This window comes from Pleurodeles waltl, chromosome 5 (assembly GCF_031143425.1).
Source record: "Pleurodeles waltl isolate 20211129_DDA chromosome 5, aPleWal1.hap1.20221129, whole genome shotgun sequence".
Classification (NCBI taxonomy): domain Eukaryota; kingdom Metazoa; phylum Chordata; class Amphibia; order Caudata; family Salamandridae; genus Pleurodeles; species Pleurodeles waltl.
The window spans coordinates 1,851,179,434-1,851,201,861 of NC_090444.1; the positions used below are offsets into that span (position 1 = coordinate 1,851,179,434).

At 45.5% G+C, this 22,428-nt stretch overlaps 1 protein-coding gene across 4 annotated transcripts in view; it reads right to left on the reverse strand.

Annotated features, from left to right (window-relative positions):
- Window positions 1-8,164, reverse strand: part of LOC138296858 (zinc finger protein 268-like) — a 57,302-nt gene extending 49,138 nt beyond the window's left edge. For 2 of the 4 annotated variants that reach the window (XR_011203913.1, XM_069236342.1), the window contains exon 1: window positions 7,991-8,161. The gene's annotated coding sequence lies outside the window, so the exon portion shown is untranslated. Of the gene's footprint in view, window positions 1-7,990 lie in introns of all 4 variants that reach the window. The other 2 variants (XR_011203914.1, XM_069236343.1) reach the window with 2 other exon arrangements.
- Window positions 8,165-22,428: the final 14,264 nt, after the last annotated feature.

Sequence of the window (22,428 nt, forward strand, 5' to 3'; positions counted from 1 at the left end):
CCCTCAGAATATTGTCTGAATTCTCCAGTAACCACCTCATAATCCTTTAAACATTGCACAACACAACGTTTTGAATTATCTGGATACACAGGATACGTTACTGACCTGCAATTAGTTTTAGTCCTTCTGTTAATGATGAAAGTAACACCCGCGGGAGAGTATACCCTGCCAGACAAATCCAAAGCCTTTACATCAGAGACCCTCTTACATGAAATCAAACAGAGTAACATGGTTAATTTCGCTGAAAGCGGTTTACGGGTTAAATACCTATTACAAGGCAAACAGTCTAAAAATCTTAAAATAATGTATACATCCCATAAGAATAATTATTTAGCTTGAGGAGGATTGGAAAGGCGAATACTCCTCAATAATTTACAAACTAAAGGATGTTCTCCTACCGGCTTACCATCAACATGAACGTGTCCAGCTGGAATAGCTGACCTGAAGTTATTAACAGTTCTATAGGCCAAGCCAGATGAAGCCAGTTCAGCTAAAAAATTGAAAATCAGATCAATACTAGACTCCAAGGGATTACTACTCCTTCCCATGCACCAACTATCCCGTCTGCGCCATGCAGAAGCATATCTCTTGTGAGTGCCAGAGGCCCAAGCTTGCTTGATAAAGTTTGCAGCTTCTCTCGAAAGGCCTGGGGTTTTCCATCTTGACCTGAAACCATCCAGGCCATCAATGACAGTTTCTCCGACAAAATCAGAGGATGTTGAAGGCCCTCCAGACTCAAGAGATTCAGACGAGGAGGAATGAGCATCGGGCGAGCACATGTCAGCTGAAGAGCGATAGGGAACCAGGGCTGAGACCTCCACAATGGAGTCACCAAAATCAGGTCTGTAGGAAAGTACCATCTTGCCTGGCATGTTACCCCCATATTTCACTGTATATATGTTGTTTTAGTTGTATGTGTCACTGGGACCCTGCCAGCCAGGGCCCCAGTGCTCATAAGTGTGCCCTGTATGTTTTACCTGTGTGATGACTAACTGTCTCACTGAGGCTCTGCTAATCAGAACCTCAGTGGTTATGCTCTCTCATTTCTTTCCAAATTGTCACTAACAGGCTAGTGACCAATTTTAACAATTTACATTGGCATACTGGAACACCCTTATAATTCCCTAGTATATGGTACTAAGGTACCCAGGGTATTGGGGTTCCAGGAGATCCCTATGGGCTGCAGCATTTCTTTTGCCACCCATAGGGAGCTCTGACAATTCTTACACAGGCCTGCCACTGCAGCCTGAGTGAAATAAACGTCCACGTTATTTCACAGCCATTTTACACTGCACTTAAGTAACTTATAAGTCACCTATATGTCTAACCTTTACCTGGTAAAGGTTGGGTGCTAAGTTACTTAGTGTGTGGGCACCCTGGCACTAGCCAAGGTGCCCCCACATTGTTCAGGGCAAATTCCCCGGACTTTGTGAGTGCGGGGACACCATTACACGCGTGCACTACATATAGGTCACTACCTATGTGTAGCTTCACAATGGTAACTCCGAACATGGCCATGTAACATGTCTAAGATCATGGAATTGCCCCCCCCAATGCCATCCTGGTATTGGGGAGACAATCCCATGATTCCCCGGGTCTCTAGCACAGACCCAGGTACTGCCAAACTGCCTTTTCAGGGGTTTCACTGCAGCTGCTGCTGCTGCCAACCCCTCAGACAGGATCCTGCCCTCCTGGGGTCCAGCCAAGCTTGGCCCAGGAAGGCAGAACAAAGGACTTCCTCAGACAGAGGGTGTTACACCCTCTCCCTTTGGAAAAAGGTGTTCAGGCAGGGGAGGAGTAGCCTCCCCCAGCCTCTGGAAATGCTTTCATGGGCACAGATGTGCCCATTTCTGCATAAGCCAGTCTACACCGGTTCAGGGATCCCCCAGCCCTGCTCTGGCGCGAAACTGGACAAAGGAAAGGGGAGTGACCACTCCCCTGACCTGCACCTCCCCTGGGAGGTGCCCAGAGCTCCTCCAGTGTGCTCCAGACCTCAGCCATCTTGGAAACAGAGGTGCTGCTGGCACACTGGACTGCTCTGAGTGGCCAGTGCCAGCAGGTGACGTCAGAGACTCCTTCTGATAGGCTCCTTCAGGTGTTGCTAGCCTATCCTCTCTCCTAAGTAGCCAAACCTCCTTTTCTGGCTATTTAGGGTCTCTGCTTTGGGGAATTCTTTAGATAACGAATGCAAGAGCTCATCAGAGTTCCTCTGCATCTCTCTCTTCACCTTCTGCAAGGAATCGACTGCTGACCGCGCTGGAAGCCTGCAAAACTGCAACAAAGTAGCAAAGACGACTACTGCGACCTTGTAACGCTGATCCTGCCGCCTTCTCAATTGTTTTCCTGGTGGTGCATGCTGTGGGGGTAGTCTGCCTCCTCTCTGCACTAGAAGCTCCGAAGAAATCTCCTGTGGGTCGACGGAATCTCCCCCCTGCAACCGCAGGCACCAAAAAACTGCATCACCGGTCCTCTGGGTCTCCTCTCAGCACGACGAGCGAGGTCCCTTGAACTCAGCAACTCTGTCCAAGTGACTCCCACAGTCCAGTGACTCTTCAGTCCAAGTTTGGTGGAGGTAAGTCCTTGCCTCCCCACGCTAGACTGCATTGCTGGGAACCGCGTGTTTTGCAGCTACTCCGGCTCCTGTGCACTCACCGAGGATTTCCTTTGTGCACAGCCAAGCCTGGGTCCCCTGCACTCTAAACTGCATTGCACGACCTCCTGAGTTGTCCTCCGGCTTCGTGGGACCCTCTTGTGCAACTTCGGGTGAGCTCCGGTTCACTCCACTTCGTAGTGCCTGTTCTGGCACTTCTGCGGGTGCTGCCTGCTTCTGAGTGGGCTCTGTGTCTTGCTGGACGCCCCCTCTGTCTCCTCACGCAATTGGTGACATCCTGGTCCCTCCTGGGCCACAGCAGCATCCAAAAACCCTAGCTGCGACCTTTGCAGCTAGCAAGGCTTGTTTGCGGTCTTTCTGCGGGAAAACACTTCTGCACGACTCTTCACGACGTGGGACATCCATCCTCCAAAGGGGAAGTTTCTAGCTCTTGTCGTTCTTGCAGAATCCTCAGCTTCTACCATCCGGTGGCAGCTTCTTTGCACCCACAGCTGGCATTTCCTGGGCATCTGCCCACTCCTGACTTGATCGTGACTCTTGGACTTGGTCCCCTTGTTCCACAGGTACTCTCGTCAGGAAATCCATCGTTGTTGCATTGCTGGTGTTGTTGTTTCTGGCAGAATTCCCCTATCACGACTTCTGTGCTCTTTGGGGAACTTAGGTGCACTTGGCACCCACTTTTCAGGGTCTTGGGGTGGGCTATTTTTCTAACCCTCACTGTTTTCTTACAGTCCCAGCGACCCTCTACGAGCTCACATAGGTTTGGGGTCCATTTGTGGTTCGCATTCCACTTCTAGAGTATATGGTTTGTGTTGCCCCTATCCCTATGTGCTCCCATTGCATTCTATTGTGACTATACATTGTTTGCACTGTTTTCTATTGCTATTACTGCATATTTTGGTATTGTGTACATATATCTTGTGTATATTTGCTATCCTCATACTGAGGGTACTCACTGAGATACTTTTGGCATATTGTCATAAAAATAAAGTACCTTTATTTTTAGTATATCTGTGTATTGTGTTTTCTTATGATATTGTGTATATGACACTAGTGGTACTGTAGGAGCTTCACTCGTCTCCTAGTTCAGCCTAAGCTGCTCTGCTAAGCTACCTTTTCTATCAGCCTAAGCTGCTAGACACCCCTCTACACTAATAAGGGATACCTGGGCCTGGTGCAAGGTGTAAGTACCCCTTGGTACTCACTACAAGCCAGTCCAGCCTCCTACAAGGTCTGATTTCCGTCTCCGGACCTGAGACAGGACCCTGGGGATCAGCAGAAAAGGAGGGAAAGCATAACTCCGAAAGGGGGCCCAATTCTGCAGAAACACATCTGTCGCTAGAGCCAGAGGGTCCGGGCGCCAGCTGAAGAATTTCGGAATTTGAGCATTGAGGCGTGAGGCAAACAGATCCACCTCGCAAGGACCCCATTCCCTTACTATCTGTTGAAAGATAACCGGATCCAGTTTCCAATCGCTGGGATCCATCAGGTATCTGGAGTTCCAGTCCGCAATAGTGTTCTGGGCTCCCGGTAGATATTCTGCGAGTGCATTAAACCGATGATTCAAACAATAGTGCCAGAATTCTTTGGCTATCTCTGCTAGAACCCTGGACTTCGTTCTCCCAAGTTTGTTGACGCACTGCTGAAATGTTGTCCATTCTCAGCAGAAAGCAGCAGTCTGTCTTCACGGGGGACAGGCTTTTTATAGCAAAAGACCATGCCAGGAGTTCTAAACAATTGATGTGGAGAAGTTGCTCCGTCCTTGACCAACGACCCCCAGTCACTAGAGATCCGTATCAGGCTCCCCATCCCCATTGACTGGCGTCTGATTCTATCTCCACCTCCGGGTGAGACCCAAAGAGGGCCCTGCCATTCCATTCCTCCATGTTATGGAGCCACCACTGAATTTCCTCCCTGACCTCCGTGTTTAAGGGAATCAGTTCCGAGTAACTAAGGCCCTGCCGTAAATGCCTGATTTTCAATCTCTGCAAAGCCCGGTAGTGAGGAGGGGCTGGGAAGATTGCTTGAATGGAAGAGACCAAGAGCCCCACCAATCTGGCAATGTTCCTTAGAGAGATGGTCGGGCTGGGTAGGGCCAATCTTAATTCCCTCTTGATATTGCGAATCTTTAACGAGGGAAGTATCAGTTGCGATTGTATAGAGTCGATCTTGAAACCTAGAAATTTGATCACTTGAGTCGGATTCAATGATGACTTCTGCACATTGATCAAGAACCCCAAATCCTGTAAAAGATTGATGGTCCAATTCAAGTGCAACTGCAGAGACTGGGGATTTTGTGCCATCACTAGGATGTCGTCCAGATAAATAATTAACCGGACCCCCTTGGTTCTCAACCACTCCACAACTGGTCTCAACAGTTTTGTGAAGCACCAAGGGGCTGATGACAGGCTGAACAGTAAGGCTTTGAACTCCAGACAATGACCGTTCCAAAGAAATTGGAGAAATCTCCTGTGAGGGAAAAACTAGAATCGACAGGTAAGCATCTTTTAGGTCTAGACGAACCATTCAGTCTCCTTCTAAAAGGATGTCTCTCAACATGTGAATCCCCTCCATCTTGAAGTGCCTGTACACAATCCAAGAATTTAAGTCTTTTAGATTTCAGACTAGCCGATGACCCCGCCCTTCTTGTCTACTACAAAGATGGGGTTGCAAAATCCGGAGGGGTGTAGAGATGAGAAATCTACAGCTCCTTTGTCCAATAAAGCCTGTACTTCTGTATCTATAAACAACTGACTTGCTTGGGAAAAACTCATTTGAGTAGGAGGAGACAGCTGAAGCGGAATACTGAGAAACTCTGGGTGCAAACCTGATACCGTCAGAAGAACCCAAGGATCCCCCGAAATTTTCCTCCAATTGTCTAGAAACAAACCCACTCTGCCCCCAAGAATGACCTGAGAATGGGGAATAATCCTTACCAGAGTAGGTTGACTCTTGAATCGCTCCTTGTTGACCTCTGCGAGGGCCTCTGCGGAATCTGGATCTACCTCCTCTGGAACGAGTGGGGTAGAAGGCGGAATCGGCCTGATCTCCGTAACCTCTTCCTCTGGGATAATATGGTTGGGGACTAGCAAAAGAACCTCGGCCGGGCATTCGTTCACCATAACGTCCGGCCCTGGTAAAAAGGCCTCTCTTAAAAACTTTCTTAAGGGACATCTGCGCTTTATCCAGAGTGGAAAAAGTATAACAACATTTCGCCAACTCCTTCATGAATGAGGAGCCAAATAGTAGTCCTTCTGCTGCTGGACCTGCCTCTGAAGAAGCTAAGTCAATCAACTTAGGATCCATACGCATAAGGATGGATTTCCTGTGCTCAGTTGAAGTTGCGCAGTTAGCATTACCCAACTGGCAAACAGCCCTCAGAGCCCAGCCCAATAAAACATCTGTGTCCACGGGTGAGCCTGATTCTTTAGAAACCACAGCCAAGTCCAGAATTTTAGTTAACGTGCCGGTCAAATCAAGAAGTTTGTCTTGGCAAAGACACCAAGATCTATCCAGCCCTTTTTTAGGGTCTTTCGCAAACTTTTTTAGGAAGGTAAGGGTCGATTTCTGGGGTGTCAGTTACCTTGTTATCTAAATCTGATCTAGGACATTCTGCTCTAAGACGTGAAAGCACCTCCTTATCAAAACCCCTTCTCAAGTTAGCATGGATATATTGCGCAACCTCCGAGGACGGAAGCCAATTAGATGATCTGGGGTGTAAAATTTCTGAAGGGTCAAAATCTAACAGCTGAGGGGTTGAAAACTGCTTTTTTGATTTCTTGCTGGGAACTGGTGAAACTCCTTCGTCTGAGTCCCCCTCCGAGGAATCATTGTCTGAAGAAGACGTATCATTTTTTGAACTATAATTATGCTCTGCTATTCTCTTTTTGTGCAGTTTTGCGAACATGTCTGCATGCAAATCCACAGAAGGGACATCTAAACTCTCCAGATTCTTTGTTTTGGCCTTAGATTTTGTGGTGGTCTTAGGCTTAGCTCCTTGTGAGCCAGATGGAGTTTTGTCCGCTAACCAGCCTTGAGAGTGAGCATATTCAAACAGCTGACCTGAAAAGGGACCTAGCGCACTCACCAAGGCATCATTCACTGATTGCTGAACCCTTGAGTCCAAGGCTTCTACCAAGTTTACCTCAAACTTATTATCAGTGTCTTCAGGATAATATCCTGCATTCTGGTCACTCCATTGAGCCATGGTATTAGTCAAATAAGAGAAAATATATAAAGACTGTTAGACTTCACCAAGGGGGAGTGTAAAAACCCCTTACAGGCACAATTATAAGAGTGAAATAATAATATGTGGAGGGAGCTGCCTGTATGACACTCTAGGCACTGCCTATATCGATTTTACAACCCAGAAAGGCCAAATCTGGGCGCCAGGGAGGCACTTCTAAAGTCTGTGGAGCAAGCACTACACAATTGACTTCACGCGCTAAAATTCACGAGCCGAACTCCAAAGTCACTTCAGGGAAAGGAGATCTGGCTTGTGAAATAGCGCGTGCACGCCAAATGCGTGCTAAAAAATAAACAACAGACTCTGCGTGAGGCGCGCAGTGTTCCCGCTCCACAGGCAGAAATAAAATCAACAAACTAAAGACGCCGAAAACAATATGCCCGATGGCAGGTAAGCGAAGCAGAATTGCGTCAAACACATTCAAATACCCACAGTTTAACAAGAGCAATAAAAGTCATGTACTTATCTGCTGCGAAGCAGCAAAGAAAGAGAATATTATGTAGAGAGTGATTCCGGTTAAGGACAAGGGGATTCGTGGTGATTGGACCATGTGACTCAGTGTTATAGGCATCTTGGGATGTGTAGTTTTTTTGTTTAATGTAGTGTGATTGGCTGCTGTTTAAATTCAGTAAAGAAAGAGATAGCATAATCGGAGCCTCCGGTCCTGACATAGAATTTTGCACTGTGATGAGCTTAAATGTCAGAGTGCAGAGTTCCCTTAAATGTTGGAATCATCTTGAATAGAGACCCATGAGCACTCTATCGGATCTGTTTAGAGAAATCAAGCTTGAAGTTTTGCCTCACAAAGCTAGCATGCAGTCCTCCCCTGCACTGTGGATTTTCAATAGTAAAATGTGCATTTTTAGTGCAGCAAAGTTTCACCCGGTAACAAAAAGCACTATGACTGTTAAAGTCATTATTTTAAAAGTGTAGCACACTTTGTATAAGATAGACCGACTCCATCAATTAAAGCCTAGAATGGCTTGAAAGCCGCATTTAGAGATTTTAAAAATGCACAGATTTACATTTCTTTTAAGTAGCAATAATTTCAAACATGAATTTACATTCTTTCCTCCACCCTGGCAATAATGTCAACATTGAACTAATGTCAGCAGCTCCAAGTGACCACTAACCTGATGGCACCTCTGGATGATTCGAGGCCACGACGCTAACCTCGGAGTCCTTTCCGGATTACACGGCCGATGCACAGGACTGCGTCCCCCAGAGATTTTACGGTAAGGACCACGGCCTGCAGCACCCCTCCGTCTCCTGCAGCCGGATGTGACGTCCGACGGGAGGTGTCTGTCAGTCGGAACATGCGCAGCCTGGCCGAACAGTACCACACAACAGTGTTTGATTCACTGAGCATGCGCAGACTAGCCAGACTGTTCCCCAGTGGTTGAATTATCGAGCATGCGCAGACTGGCCATAGAATGCGTCTGAGTTACTGAGCATGCGCAGACCGGCTGTACTGTATTATCTGTCTGAACCGAGCGTAAGTAACTGAGCATGCGCAAATGTTTGTATTGTGAGCGTGCGCAGCTTTGTAACTCATTGTCTTGGTGTTTATTTTCCTTTTATTTATAGGATTTTTTAATTATAGGAACAGAGAAACAACATAGGAATACAAGAAAGGGGTGATACGGAAGCTGTGGGAGGGAAAGAGCCAGGCTGATGGCAGCACCTGCAGTGGGCCTGGGTGAGGAGCTCGTCGACCTCTGCCGGAAGGCGGCGCTGAGGGGGCCGGTCTTCCTCCTACTCTAGCTTGGGTGAATACACGTGGTCCCTGAGGGACTCCACGCGGCTGAGGGTGAGCGCGCACCTGATTTTGTAATCTCCCAGTTAACGTTTTGAAGGGAAGCCCCCTCACAGGTGCTCCGAGCTGAGTTTCTGCTACATGAATACAACCACCCGTGGGGCCCAGGAGCACAGGACAAGGCCCGAGCCACGGAGCGCGGCATAGGCGAGAGTTGGAGGGAGGGGAGTGAGTTCCCTGGAGCCCGTGGGCAAGAGACCCGTAATTTCGCCCTGCCGTCCGTTGTCAGTGATGAAAGTCTTAACAGACGGCATTTGTCCGTAATTTTAGCCTTTCACCAAAAAGACAACGGATGGTAAAGCGAAATTACTGGCAGATTAGTTTCCCCTGCTGGATTGAACAGCAGGGAGTCTCCTGTGCTCTGAGGGAGGGGCAGACAGAACAGAAACAGACCTTCTTGCCAGAGTGTCTCGTTCCTTAAAGAAATGCAAATGTGGGCAACTGGTAACTCTGCAAATACAAAGGGGCTTGAAAACCTCTATTGACTTTAACCAAAGTAGTCACTTGAAGCTTTCTGATGGCAAAGATATTTTCTTTTAGAGAGGTACTGAAATGGTGTTCCAAGGTGAGCTGTGGAGCATGTGGTTTTAAAGAGTTATAAAACATATTAGTACTAGGTATAAAATGTTTATTATTCAAATCTGTATTTGAGAAGCACTTTCTTTTATTTAACCAAAATGTATTTGAGCATTTTGTACCACCCTATATTATAATGTAATTGTATTTATATAGTGCTTACTACCCCTGAGAAGGTGTCTAATGCATGTTTAAAATAAGGACTTACACATTCACAGTTATTTCATGAACCTCAGTACCTCATAATACTAACAAACATTGGCAAAGCCAATAGGTCTCCTCTACGCAAGAGTTATTGCCTTTGCTAATGTGTTTTAACCATTAGCCATATTGTACACCAGAGTGGCTGCTGTTCAGCATGGCTAAAAGTTAGTGGCATAGTGGTGTGGAGTGGAGTAGAGTGGCAGAGGAGCAGTGGCGCAGAGCCCAGTGGTGCAGAGTACAGTGCAGTGGGGTACAGTGCAGTTGTTTAGAGTGCATTGACGTAGAGTGCAGTGACATAGAGTGGCGTGGGGCAGAGTAGAGTGTAATAGAGTGGCAGAGAGTGCAGTAGTGTAGAGTGGTGCAGTGGTATAGAGTGCAGAGTAGACTCGCGTGGCAGAGAGTGCAGTGGCGTAGTGTGGAGTAGTGCAGTGCAGAGTAGAGTATAGTGCTGTAGAGGGCAGTCGCATAGAGTGAAGTGATGCAGAGTAGAGTGGCATAGAGTGCAGTGGCATAGAATGCAATAGTACAGAGTAGATTGGTGTACAGTACAGTGGCGGAAAGTGCCATGTTGCAGATTAGAGTGTCAGTGTACAGTGGAGTAGAGTGGCACAGACAGCAGTGGCGTAGAGTATGGGGGTGCAGAGTAGAGGGCAGTGGCATACAGTGCAGCTGTTTAGAGTGAATGGCATGGGGTAGAGTAGCATAGAGTGCAATGGAGTAGAGTGGCATACAATAGAGTGGCAGAGAGTGCAGTAATGCAGAGTGGTGCAATGCCATTGAGTGCAGAGTAGACTCGTGGCATAGAGTGCAGTGGCAAAGAGTGGTGTAGAGTATAGTGCCTAGAGTTCAGTGGCATAGACTGCAGTGATGCACAGTGCAGTGGCATAGAATGCAGTAGTACAGAATAGAGTGGTGTAGAGTGCTATGTTGCAGAGTAGAGTGTCAGTGCAGTGGTGTAGAGTGGTATAGAGAACAGTGGCATAGAGTACAGTGGTGCAGAGTAAAGGGCAGTGGCATACAGTGCAGTTGTTTAGAGTGCACTGGTGTAGAGTGCAGTGACATAGAGTGGCATGGAGCAGAGTAGAGTGGCAGAGAGTGCAGTGGAATAGAGTGTACTGGTGAAGAATGTAGTAGTACAGAGTAGAGTGGTGTAGAGTATAGTGGTGGCCAGTGCAGTGTTGCAGTGTAGAGTGTTAGTGCACAGTGGTGTAGAGTGCATTGGACTAGAGTGCAGTGGTCAGAGTGGCATAGAGTGCAGTGGTGTAGAATCGATTGTTTCAGAGCAAAGTGCAGTTGCATAGAGTGGAGAGGTGCAGGGTAGAGTGCAGTGGCATAGAATGCAGTGGCACAGAGTGCAGTGGCATAAAGTAGACTGTTTCACAATAGAGTGAAGTGGCTTAGAGTGGAGAGGTGCAGGGTAGAGTGGAGTTGCATAGAGTGTGATGGCATAGAGTAAAGTGGTGTAGAGTGCAGAGTAGATTAGAGTGACGTACAGTGTATTGATGTAGAGTGCAGGGGCATAGAGTTGAGTGTTACAGAGTAAAGTGCACTAGCATAGAGCGTATTAGCTTAGAGTGCAGTGGCATACAGTGCAGTGTTGCAGAGTGGAGTTGTGCAGACTAGATTGGTGTGGCCTAGACTGGAGTGGTATAGCGTACAGAGGAGCAGAGCGCAGTGGTGTACAGATGTATAAAATGCAGTGGCATAGAGTAGAGTGGTACAGAGTAGAGAGGCATAGTGCGAAGTAGCATAAAGTGCAGTGGCATAATGCGGAGTGGTTCAGAATGGAGACCAGTGGCATGGAGTGGCGTAAAGTGGAGTGATACAGAGTAGGGTGCAGTGGCGTGGAGTGGTGCGGAGCAAAGTGGAGTGGCATAGAGTGGAGTATGCATGGTGTGGTAACACACTGCCATTACAGACAACACATTTATGATTGAAATGACCATTACATTTGCACAGATGTACAGTTTTTCAAATCAAACTATACTTTGCACAGACGATGATGTGTGGAAATTGCATCACCTAATGCAATGATTTGTTTTAGTCATATAAAGGTATTTGTTTCCAGCACAGTTCAGATTTAACAAAATGTGCTTCATTTGTACTCCTAATGCTGATATATTCTGAAGTTTATTTAAATGTTGTCATGTGATAGAAAAAACTCTTTCCTAACCCCATTATCCAGCAAAATTGTCACATAAATCCTCTCGCTTTGAAGTCATAGAAAGAAAAGTAAACACTAAGTTCCCACTGAAGACAGAGCCTGACATTTGACTTTGTTCTTTGAATGCACAGCAAATGTGATAAGAACAAGATTTACAGGCCTGTTTACAGAAAGGGAGCACTCGGAAGGATACTATAAATAACGTTTTGGCAAGGGAAGAGACAAACTCAAGCTGCATAGCCTAAAACAAATAAAGCCAGCAAATTGAAAGCAACAAAATGTGAGTTACAAACCACCAGGTCAATGGCAAGCAACAGGCAGAATGCATTCACAAGGAAGCACTATGAATGTACTTAAAGTGACATCTGTGGGATACTTTGTGGGGAAAGTCCAGTATTTTAGTCCAGTCCTCTTCTTGCAGAGGTTTGGCCACATCAATCACCCAGGTAGTATGACAAGAAGTGGTTTCCATATTGCAGGAAAGGTCTGTACACCAATTCTATCAGTTTGCCACCAGTTCCTATGGTGTAGAGCTTCTGTCACACCTCTTGTAGGGTTCGTGCTAGGTGGCAGACATGAAATAGGGCATTTAATGATTATTTAAGGTGGTTTTAGGTAAGGAGTTGACCGGGGTGAAGATGGTAGTCTGCCACAAGGGTTTGGAAATTTAGTATGTCGCTATCCAGAAACAAATCCCCCAATTTCAAGATACCTGCAGCATGCCACTGATGGAGTTGCTCTGAGCACAGCCATCCTGTGCGAGTTGGAAGGTCTAGCAAAGGTAGTGGAGGAGCACAGGGTTTCTTTGTGTCAGTGAACTTACAGGTTCTAGCAAGGCAAGAGAAAGCTGTGCATGATAACCCCGGATGGTGATCTGTAGAATGGTCAGTAGGAAACAATGAGCAGTGCATTAAGCCTTCCTTAAAAGTCTTTACTGATAAACCCCATCTCATGCAGGGGGGCGGCCGGAAAGCCAGCGAGCCACCCATTGGACCTGTGCAGCTGAGTAATAGCATTCTAAGTCCAGAAGACCTAATCCACCCGCAGTCACGGGTAGCTTTACAGTGGAAAGAGCTACCCGACGGCACCGCAGCGACCACATCAGATGTGGGGCATGTCTGAAGAAGGACTGAAGGACGAGCATTGGAAGGTTTGCAAAATAATACTATCATTGGGGTAGCACACCATCTTCACTAGTGCCACGTGGCCCACTACAGAAAGCAGAAGAGAAGACCAAAAGGCAAATTGGGCTTGGAGGGACCGTTCGCTCTGCCGAGATTTCCATCCTGCAAATCTTTGGGAGAATGGTAGATCTTAATCACTAGGTATCAAAAGGTAGCTGGTTCCCAGTTCAATCTGAGATCTAATTGTATATAAAGGGGGAAACAGTGCCATATGTTAAAGAAACACTAATTACATCTTAAAATATTGACATTTTGTTTGTGTAATTCACATCCCAAATATTTGGAAGAGCCTATGTGTACTTGACACTTAGGGATAACCCAGATCAATAGTTTGGCTTTTGCTCAAGTTCAAAACCAGTTAAAGACATGGGCAAAGTGGGCAATTGCCTTGCACAACCTTGCAAGGGGTCTGGCCCCTGCTCACCCTTCACAAGCACAAACAGCGGACCATTGCACCAGAAGAGTTTGCCAAGGTGGATGGGTGTTGCTTGTTCAACTGACACAAGCACCAACAGTGCCTCTTCTGTTTCTTTCCTGTCTGCAGAGACAACTCCCCAGGTACCCAATACCTTCCGATAGTCTTGGTGGACCCATTTTGTCTGATTTTAGGAATTGTCCCACCTTGTTCTACTCTTCCTTATTTACCCAGTTCTTAGCAACAACCCTTTGAATCACTTGCCGTGGATCTCCCATTTCATCTCTATTTCATCCTCCTCTTTTATTATCTTTGATTGGTAGTCTGGGCTCCCATTTCTGAGATAAATGTAAAGTCCCAGACTTACACTCTAGTGCTGTGAGACTACATAGAAGTTGTGGGTACCTCACATCCTGGCATTAGTTTTGAGACTGTCGCCCACACCATCTACCCTGCCTCTTTACCTTTTTTTTTTAGGTTGAAAGTCTATGGGCGGTTAGGGTAAGCCAGATGTTTTTGTTCAATTTGTGTAAGCTACCATAATTTTAATTACTTTAATGTTTCCCAAACTGTTTGCCAGGGGTTTTAAAATGTTCAGAAACATAATCAAAATGTAGCTGTTACTTTCTCTTCAAGAAAGATTGGGTAGATTTGGGTAGGTATGATGACCTTGCTGCAGTACTGAAGGGCATTAATTTACTACTGAATAAGGAAGTAATGTGACTCCTGAATGTAGCATACCAGGAGGCAATCACAAAAAGACCACAGTGAATAAATAGTGCCATGTTAAAAAAGAGTAAATAAATGCACTGACAACATAGTGAAGCATGGCCTCTCTTGCGTGTGTCTGTAAAACTGACATTTGTTCTTGAATTTTTGTCCTGAATTTTGACCCTTTGTCCTGAATTCTGACCCTTTGTCCTGAATTTTTTACAGTCCTGTCCATAATTTGCCTCAATGCAAGGTGGTCACCCTACTTAACGCGCGTCCGAGTGCTGTTGTTAAGTGCGCTTCACTGCGGATCATAACGTGGCTGGCAGGCACCACTGATGGAGCAAAAGAGCGCCAAGAAGATGTGCTCGGCCGTAACCTAATGCGCGCAGTGCACTCCGATGAGAGCAATCAAATATCAAGCACTAACGGTACAAGGCAAAAAATATAGTAAATAAATCCCCCAAACTAATCACCACTGTAAGCGTTTGACGCAGCAGTGTAGAAAGAGGAAGGACTTGGAGAGACAGGGTTATATATGGACTTGCGGATTGCCTGGGGATTGGTTATTGGTTACTATGGGCACTGTTCATTGACTCATGGCATATGTAGTCTTTGCGTGTTTTTTTTTTCTTTTGAACTTTGAACCTGCTGTTAATATTCTGTGTCAGGACCGGAGGCTCAGATTATGCTTCTTTTACCATGTTTTACTTTATCAGCAGCCAGTGGTGTGCCTTCTCTGAATTCTTGGTGCTTTTCTAATGGCAAATCCCCAGGTTATACAAATAGCTCTTAACATGAGACAACCGCTCACAGCACATTTGCTAGCACACGGCCTTACGGCCCAGGGTGGTCCAGTCACATTTGTGGTGGACGCCCACGCAGCCTATAGAACAGAACTTTTCTACTCTTGGGTCACATTTCCAGCAGTTGATGGGAACACAAATACATTCCATACATATACAGTAGCGAACGCGCCTGGACAATACAGGGCGTACACGTATTTAGAGATACCTCCATCTTATCAAAACCACAATAATTGGCTTGATGGCGCCCTACCCCATACAATGTTACCAGTAAGGTTAGGTCCACTAAGTAATGAAGGTCCGACCTGGCCTTTATTGGCCACATATACACCACATCCTGTGGCTGAGGTTCGGCGCTTATATACTGACTTAACGGCAATATATAGACGCCTAGTACAATTTGTAATGCAGACATTAAATACAAACCCAGCGCGTGCTGCTCCAGCACAACCACACGCAGTAACACCAGCTATCAATCCAGTGACTGTGCACTCTATTATGGGTAAAGTCCCACCAAAACGAGAGGAGACTCCGTTTTGCCTGGCACAAAAAATTAATATGCTGGAAGCGGTATTTCCCCATACGAGACCTCAGGACAAACATAGGATATTAACCATGTGTTTACCCTTTGGATTGGTTCCCACAGTGGAACATTGTAATACGTGGGGCACGGTGTTTGCTGCGCTCTATACCACGGCACACAGTACACCTACACTAGCTAACCTACCGGAAGTGCTTAAACAAATTCAGGATGAATACGGGGCTGCCCCGGCCTTAGATTTAGGAATGCAACTGATAGGCAATTTTGCCACGGTTTCTTCAATAATCCTAAGCAATCTTAAAGGGGAAGCAGTTGCGCTTGCAGTGTGCATGCTTCTTCGTGACGTTCCGCAACAAGATCAGGAGCGGGAACTGCCTAAAATAATAGTGGAAACATATTCCAGTATTGGTCGAAATAGCCTGGGGGCTAGACCACAAAAACCTCAATTTCAGGGGAAAATTAATAAAGATAATACGAAACAGCAACCTGAGGGTAATAAGAAGCGCTGGGAGAAAAAACAACAAACACCTAAAAAGGAAAGGGGAGAATCTCCACGTACGGAGACCCAGCAGAATAGGTATAATCTCAGAAATAGGGATAATATTAAAACGCTTGATAGATATCAATATACTGAGACACGCCAATCTCGTGCCTTTCAGGACTCCTCGGAAAAGAGAAATGAGAGAGGTGGGTGGTCAGAGCGGAGACCAGAGTACGTGAAACCGAGACAGGAATCACAACGCTCTTCAGAGGTTTCTGTCAAGAAGGAAGAGAAACCAGTACAACAAAAGCAACAGTTTAAAAAGAAAAAGGTGGCAGCAGTCTCAGTTAGACATGCCACTCAGGAAGAGGGTTCTCTTGAAGAACAAGACATGGGCTCTAGCACTGCTAGACAGCGCGGCAGAGGCCACAATAGTTCGCCGGAATCTTCTAGAGCATCTGGAGGTGAAAGCAACTGATGACTTCATACAAGTAGAAACAGCAGACATGCGTGTCTCCGAACCCGATAGGGTGTATACAGTGACTTTTACAATTGGAAGGAGACAGTGAACGCACTATACACACAATCTTTTGGGATCGTGTAGTTAAGATATATGACAGTTTGCTGGCTGAACAGGTTTGGCTGCCTGATTTTGTCCACACCTGCCCAGCTGGGGAGGAGGTTATTAAACCTTCCTTCTCGCCCCTTGTTCCGGAGGAACTCGCTGAGTCCTATTCTATGAAATGGGCTCTCGCACAGGCACCTGCGTTATATAGAAATCACGTAGGGTGGGATAGGGATTCTCCATATCATGTAATTCCTATTAAAGGTGAGCCTCAGCCACAACCGCAGTATCCCATAAAACATGAAGCAAGGGCACCGGTGAGAGAAATACTTACACAATTAGAATACCAGGGGGTAATTGAACCCTGTGTCTCACCGATGAATAATCCCTTATTCCCTGTAGCTAAACCGGACCATTCATATAGAATAGTCTTAGACTCAGACATTTGAATGGACATACACGCACATATGCTATACAAAATTCACATAGCTCTGCACTAATGAGCAACATTGTGCGGAAAAAATATAAAACGACTTTGGATATCTCAAATGGATTCTTCTGCCAGAATATAGCACCTGAAAGCAGGGATTTAACCAGCTTTAGCGCACTAGGCTCCCAGAAAAAATTCTGTCGTTTGCCTCATGGGTATAAGAACAGCCCAGGACTGTTTACAGCTCGTGTGACTGATATTTTGCACGAGTTCGACCCTGAAGCGTTGTCATATGTGGATGATATATATCTCACGGATGACAAGTTGCTACAACATTTAAGACGGGTAGCCCGCATTGTTGTAGGGTTTGCCGAAATCGGCTACAAATTTAACTTTAAAAAATCGAAAATTGCCTTCCTCGGCGTCATATTCCTGGGATATGAGCTGTCGAGTGAAGGTAAGAGCCTAGCGCCACAATTCTTAGAAAAATGTGCACAATTGAAACCATCAAATACGATTAAGAAACTCCAATCATTGTTGGGCTTTCAAAATTTTGGCAGAACAAACATTCCTGATTATGCTACACGCATAAAACCTTTATATGAATTAATACGTCCTGATTTTTCGAGCAAATTCTGGACAATTGAACATACACATACTCTTCGGGAGTTATAAGCAGATATGCTAGCAGCGAAACATCTACATACACGGGACAATAAGACACATTTGGTCATCAGGGTGATAGCTGGGGCCATTGGGTTTACTTATGTCACATTTAGTGAAGGTGAGACAGTCCCCATAGCATACAAGTCACACTTGTATTCCGCTGCCGAGCAATGATTTGCACCCACAGAGAAAATTCTCACTCCTGTACAGATGGCTGTTCTTAAAAAAAGACCTCTGTCCCAGGGAAAACACATTATTGTCGTTTCTCCTATTCCGGCCCTTGAGGCTGTTACAAAAGCTACCGTCCTGAACGCAAAAGGACTCCACCCAAGATGGATACAATGGGCCACATCCTTGAGAGCCACTGATGTAGACTACATTTTTGACCCAAAGTTACAAACTCAGGAATTTCTACAATATGAGGTTGAATATCCAGTTCCCGCTGACACATTGCCTATTGCACAATATCAGGTAGTCATGTACACCGATGGCTCTTCGCAACCAGCGATAGGAACAAAACATCAATATTCTGCTGCATGTGCAGTTGTGAGCGGCTATATGGAGGGGGTGAAATTCTGCCCCCAACATACTTATACCCAGACTTGGGGGATTGTACTGCACAATTGGCTGAGCTAAAAGCTCTTCTAATGGCACTGGAACATACGGATCCGACGCAGTACACACTGATTGTTTGTGATTCGTATTATTGTGTCCAGTCTTTTAACAAATACTTACATTACTGGCGCTTGAATGGGTTCAGAGATTCAAAAGGCAACACCATTAAACACCGACTGCTGTGGGGGAAGGTAGCAGACCTGAAAGAGACGCTACCCAAAGTCCATGTTGTGCATACACTTGGACACCAGCGCGTTGGAATACACGTTGCTGGAAATACTTTGGGTGATGAAGCCGCAAAGTCGGCAGTGGCAGTTGCCACTGTAGCTGCAGTGACTCGTTTGAGTACCAAACCAGACACGGAGATTATGGCTGCCATAAGAGCTACGGTTGATGGCACGCCTTATCCAAAAGGATTTCCGAATAAATATCAATATTTTATGGGAAGTATGCTGAACACTGAAGTTAATATTCCTAGCGTAGGCGTACGCGACATCCCCAATAAAGATGTAAGACCACAATTGATTAAAGCAGCGCATGAGGGGGTGGCATCTGCACATGCTGGCGTTGCAGCTACGATTTCGCTATTACAGGCCCGCTATTGATGGCCTGGTCTCTATAAAGAGACCAAGCAGTATGTCCTTTGTTGTGACATCTGTCAACAAATAAGCGCCCGCTGCAGACACCCCTCTTAATCTCAAACAGACCATTACAATGTGTGTACCTGGATCATTGTGGTCCATTAACACCGGATAGTGCATACAAATATATCCTAGTCGCTGTTGATTCCTGCTCCAGATTTGTGTGGGTGTGGCCACAACGCTCGGCTGACGCTCAGACTGTTATTAAAGATTTGTGAGTCTTTGTCGGTACATATGCAGTTGCGGCATTCCATTCGGACCAGGGCCCTGCTTTTGCCTCAAGGGCATTAAGGGACACCATGACTTCGTTGGGGGTCCAGCTCCAGTACTCGTCTCCATTTCATCCCGAGGGAAATTCTGTCGTGGAGCGATTAAACCGCGATTTAAAGCAATCCTTAACAGCCAGAGTCTTAGGTACAGGCCATAGTTGGCTAACCCACCTGTATGGAGTTCAGAGAGCACTAAATAACCTGCCTAGAAGGTCCCTGGGGGGTCGTACTTCATATGAGTGCCTGTTCGGAACACAAATGCTTGTTCCGGATCTTGATGGTCCTGGTGTGGAGGTGGCGGAAACACCTTTTGACATAAATGATTGTGTCATTGTTTTACAGGAATTACAGCAGTTCGGTGAAGATAACTCTTCTAAAAGTGCTGCCTCCACAGGAATTAAGGATGTGCCAGTAACACCTACCGGCTGGATTCCCAGGTTTGGGGATCTTGTGCGTGAAAAGGTTGCAGTAAAAAAAGAATTTGGCCCTTCTTATCGTGCACCAGTCCCTGTGTTGGGGATACATGGAACGAGAACTGTTATTCTGCCACCGTTGCCAGGTGCCAAAGAAAATCGCTTTGTTTCTATTGACAATGTCAAGTTACAACATGTGGCCGATTCTACACAGCCGACCAAGAGGAACGTCCAGTAGTTCCAGAATCCCTCTCACTACCGGAGAAGAAGTTCCGCTTCAAGTTGTCTATACCAACACTGTTGCCTCTCCGAGCTTGGGGAGGGTAGATGATGATCTCGCATTAGTTCCACTAACAATGACCAATTTAGAAACATTTGATCGAGTCACCATGAATACGGACATGACGGATGGTGCTGTCTACAGTGTACCACCGCAAGAAACACCAACTCCTTCATTGACTACGGCAACGCCTTTTGCACGAACTTCCTCTGGTTATTTTGCCGACAACAACGATGGTCTATCGGACTCGTTTGCCTCTTCGACTACTGACCTGTCAGGTCCACGTAAGCTGGTGCGTTGGCTTAAAGATACGTATATTGTTTTTCCATGGAACTATCTATGGCTTTTATTGACTATGCTAGAGTTTTTTCTTTGGATTGGGTTTGTCATTACCTTTTTTCTGTTGATACATGGTCATTTTCTTCCTGAGAGATCAGCGGTTGAACAGGTGGAGGAGGTGTTGAAACCACATTTTTCATCACATAGGGTTCGAAGAGACTTGTCCTTTGTGAACATTTCTGCAGTGCCAATTCCTGATGGGATTGTGTGGGATAAAGTAATGTTTGATATATATACGGTCCCACTGAGATAATTCAAATACCGTATGTGCTAAAGTTATCTATGAATGATATAGCAATACCAGGCATTGTATCTGATGATTGGGATGTGAAAACAGTTGACTCAATGATGACAGAATTGCATTACACTGTCTATGAAAATGAAGATGTTTACCAGTTTAGAGACAATTATGGTGACATGTTTTGCTATAATTATTATGGGCACCACTTCATACATAAAGCAAGTATTCCCAAAACGATATTTGACTATACGCAATGGGAACATTGCCCGACTCCCCCGCAAGGGAGTTCCAAAACTTATTTTGATAAATGTACGTATTTTTCTGGGCACCATCAAAAGAATGCTGAGTCATATTATTTTAAGTTAACTCCGACTAAGGATAAACAAATGTTATTGACCAACACAAAATTTATATATTCGGAATCCTTTGTTTCCCGGTTGTCAATTGAAGGTTATGAATATTGGTCAAAAAATGTTGATTTGAAAAGTGTTTGGGGAACAAAGAATTGGCAAACTAAGGGTAGAGAAACACTGTTTAGAGCTTGTCTCATTCCCGTTCAAATGATTTTTTTAAATGAAACAGTACAACAGACCAGCTGCTTAGGTTTAGCTACAATCAGAGAATTAAACATGCCCAGTATACCTGCCCCTGCAAGATTTAATAACTGGCAAAAGTACACAAATGCAACTTTTAGTGAGCTTAGTGAATGGGTCGAGAATGGTAAATTTAACACTTCACTGACACGTCCAGGCGGGTGGTTATTGTGGCCAATAGATACCAACGGGTGTCATCAACGTTTTGTCACCTCCTCGGGGGGTTTCCGAATGAGTAGGTCAGACCCTCGCTATATATCACCAGAACATGCTGAAATAATTACGACATATAGTGTGGGAAAATTGTGCCAGCAGTGGCTAAAATCATCCTCGCTAGATGCAGTTAAGACACATCTCACTCTCCTGTCTAATGACACTGACTTACAAGATTTTTTGTCAGGCCCGAAGATGCCACTTAGGAAGCGTTTCTTGTATGAAGTATACAATGAAATATGGAAACTTTTCCAACAAGAAGCTGCAGCCCGGTTACAGCAGATAGATCAGGAAAATCTGAAAAAAGCATTAGCTGTTGTGGATAATGGAATTCACACTTTGGCCGACCGAATTTATACAATTAACAACATTGTTTCTTCTGCTATAGACATTATATGATCTGATATGTCTTCTTTATATCATGGACATAGTCAGACCAGGTCCATTATGCAGTTGGGTTGGACGCTTCAGACATTGAAGGCGGGTCGCGTTCCGTGGCAGCACATCAGTGCCAGGGAAATATTTTTTTCTTTAATTTGACACGACAACAACAACTAATGGCTAAGAAGGAGGTAACTTATGTCATGCTTCACATTGAAAAGTTGGAAAGATTACCTTTTACCGTGGCCGAGATTCCCTCTGCAGAGTGGTTGATTCACGGGGTTATTAATCTGCCTATTTCTACATTACAATTCACTTCTTGTTTGAAACATGTTCCGGTAGGCAGATATGAGAAGCTGGGAGATAGTTACATCCATGAGGTGTGGGAGCTTCCCTTCTTGTACAAATGCCTCAATGGCATGAAAGAGGTCTTTCTTAGCGGTAGTGAATGTGAGACTTCAGTCAGCCATTCGATGATTTGTAAACAGCTGTCCTTGCATGGAGCGTGTAATGCCTCGGTTGCAAATTTGGCTTGCTACCTGAAGGGAGTTCCAGTCCCCTTGATTAAACGCACGTTCCAGGTGCTTTCAAACGGCAGCTAAGTCCTCCTCAATAGTGAAGACTGTTGTGGTATGCGGGCCGGAATACTTTACGTTGTTTCGTCACTAAGGTCGTTACTTGCTGCGGAACGTGTTGTTTCCCCCCACTAAAATTAGGGAGGTAGCAGATATTTGGCCTCACATTGCTACTTCCAAGGTGAATTTTGACAAGTTAAGCAGACTGAAGGCTTTGTTGTTTCAGAAGCATGTGGCCCTTACATCTGCACGCGAGACCTACACACTTCAGGTGGCAAGGTCATCGGCGGAAATACAGTTCCTGTTAAATACCAACTTTCCGAGCCACTTTGGTGAACTCGTGGGACGTATATTTAATGCGTCCAGCACGGCTGGATTAGCACATTTTTTCAAAGCTGTTGGTATTTGTTTCGTTCATACCTTTTCTTCCATATTCGGTTTAATACCTTCGG